At 52.3% G+C, this 2,592-nt stretch overlaps 1 long non-coding RNA gene across 1 annotated transcript; it reads left to right on the plus strand.

The window, feature by feature from the left end:
- Nucleotides 1-638: 638 nt before the first annotated feature.
- Nucleotides 639-1,829, plus strand: LOC147573266 (uncharacterized). Its single transcript, XR_015245359.1, has 2 exons — nucleotides 639-739; nucleotides 1,193-1,829. It is a non-coding gene; the product is annotated as an uncharacterized LOC147573266 (long non-coding RNA).
- The last annotated feature ends 763 nt before the right edge of the window (nucleotides 1,830-2,592 follow it).

Consider the following 2,592-nt stretch of genomic DNA (forward strand, 5'->3'; position numbering starts at 1 on the left):
GGAGACCCAGTTTTACCAGACCAGCCCAAATACTCCCAGGAGGAGTTACAGGGGATCAAGAAACTCCCCATGGCCCAGGAGATAAAGGGATGGTGGTATACACCTAACAAGGAGCTCTTGCTGCCAGACCGGCTCAGAGTCTCAATATTAGAACACATGCATCAGTCTACTCACATGGGGGCCCGAAAATTAAAAGACTTAATCTGACATGCCGGAATCAAGATTCACCAACAGGCACCAAAATAGAGCAAGTTGTATCTGCCTGCAAGACCTGCCAACTCACCAACTCGAGAGCCACATCAAATAAAAAAGGAACCAGGCTCAGAGGCACCAGACCAGGAGCCCAATGGGAAGTCGACTTCACTGAAGTCAAACCAGGAAAGTATGGTTATAAATATCTTTTAGGGGGCGCCTGGGTGGCGCAGTTGGTTAAGCGTCCGACTTCAGCCAGGTCACAATCTCGCGGTCCGGGAGTTCGAGCCCTGCGTCAGGCTCTGGGCTGATGGCTCAGAGCCTGGAGCCTGTTTCTGATTCTGTGTCTCCCTCTCTCTCTGCCCCTCCCCCATTCATGCTCTGTCTCTCTCTGTCCCAAAAATAAAATAAACGTTGAAAAAAAAAATTAAAAAAACTATCTTTTGGTATTTACAGACACCTTCTCTGGCTGGGTGGAGGCATACCCAACCAAGCATGAAACGGCTCAGATGGTGGCTAAGAAGCTACTAGAAGACATCTTACCCAGGTATGGTTTTCCTGCCATGGTAGGATCAGACAATGGACCAGCTTTTATCTCTCAGGTAACACAGGCAGTAGCCAAGGCGGTGGGGGCAAACTGGAAATTACATTGTGCTTATAGGCCCCAGAGCTCAGGACAGATAGAAAGAATGAATAGAACCCTAAAAGAGACCCTTACCAAATTAACCATGGAGACTGGCAGGGACTGGGTGACTCTCCTACAGTACGCCCTTTACCAGGTTAGAAACACTCCTTACACTCTGGGTTTTACTCCCTATGAGATTATGTTTGGCAGGCCACCCCCTGTTATTCCCAGCCTTCGAGCTGAACTTATTGCTGAGTTTAAAGATCAAGAACTTTTTCTTTCCTTGAGAGGGCTCCAGAGGGCGCACGAGGACATTTGGCTGCGCTTCCGTGCCATCTATGAGGCTGGCCCGACCCCGACACCTCATCAGTACAGGCCGGGAGACTGGGTCTACGTCAAGAGGCACCACCGAGAGACCCTCGAGCTACGCTGGAAGGGACCCTACATCGTGGTGTTGACAACCCCCACCACTCTCAAAGTAGACGGCATCGCGACCTGGGTCCATCACACCCACGTTCGGCCAGTGGACCCCTCCTTGATCCGGAAGGACTTCGTCACGCGATGGGCCATCAGTCGGGACCAACACAACTCGCTCAAGCTCAAGCTACAGCGCATTTGACCCACCTAATATTGGTAACTCTGTTAACTTTGCTTGTCATTGCTCATGCTGCTGGGAATCCCCATGCCCCCCAAAACATCACCTGGCAGATCATAGACACCAGCTCGGGGACAATACTTAATCAGACCTCCCAGAGCCACCCCAGGGACACTTGCTTCCCAGAATTTTGCGTAAACCTCCAAACTCTGTTCCCCTTGTCACCATAAATGCAGCGGGTCCCATGATTGGGTCCCTAAGCTACATGACAAGGGGGGAATGAAAGGGCAGGCCTACGCCAGCTGACTCCATCTTGTTCTGTGTCCTTCACCTTGACCACACCTCCTCCCCTTGAGTAACCCCCCCTCACCTGCCTAACAGGACTCGGACCCTTCCCCAGTCAATCGGCTGAGGCCATAGCCATTACCTCACCAACTGCCCCTAGGCCCCAATAAAACCTTTGTCCTTTTGAAACTCGCTCTCTCTCCCTGGTATCTCACCGCTGTGTCGGTGCAGGTAGGGGATTGAGCTCGAATAAAGGCTCTTTTGCTTTTGCATCGGACTCGGCTCCCTGGTGGTCTTTGGGGATCACGAATTCTGGGCATAACAGTTTCATGGGAGGGTTGCCCATGTCCCTGAATGTGTGTATCTGTGTGTGTGTGTGTGTGTGTGTGTGTGTGTGTGAGAGAGAGAGAGAGAGAGAGAGAGAGAGAGAGAGATCCTCTGAGGGTGTCTATGTCTGCAGTGTGGGTCTGTGTGTGAGCCTGTCCACGAGCCCCATACCTGAGTCTCCAGAGGAGACTGTGCATGGTTCCATGCCTGTGTGTCTCTGTGCTTGTGGTGTCTGTTTCTTTTTCTGTGCATGTGTCCTTCTGTGCACCTCAGAAATGAGCAGCTGCAGAGGGGACCCTTCAAGAATGACTCCTGGGGTGGCTGAGCAAGACACAATATGTGCTTCCCCCAACCTCAGGCTCAGCTCCCTCTACCCATTTTTCTCTCATCTTCCCATATCCCACCTTGTGATTTAATCTGAGTCCCCAAGGATGGACGGAGCGAATGGTCAGCTCAGGATCACAGGCCAGCAGCTGGGAGAGCTGCAGATGGCAGCAGGAGGTTGGAACGTGTGTGTGTAGGGTGGGCAGGGGGGGGGGTTCTGGGCCCCTGGCAAGGCTGAGGGATT

The sequence above is a fragment of the Puma concolor genome, chromosome E3 (assembly GCF_028749965.1).
Source record: "Puma concolor isolate L17-30 chromosome E3, mPumCon1.1.hap2, whole genome shotgun sequence".
NCBI classification, from domain to species: domain Eukaryota; kingdom Metazoa; phylum Chordata; class Mammalia; order Carnivora; family Felidae; genus Puma; species Puma concolor.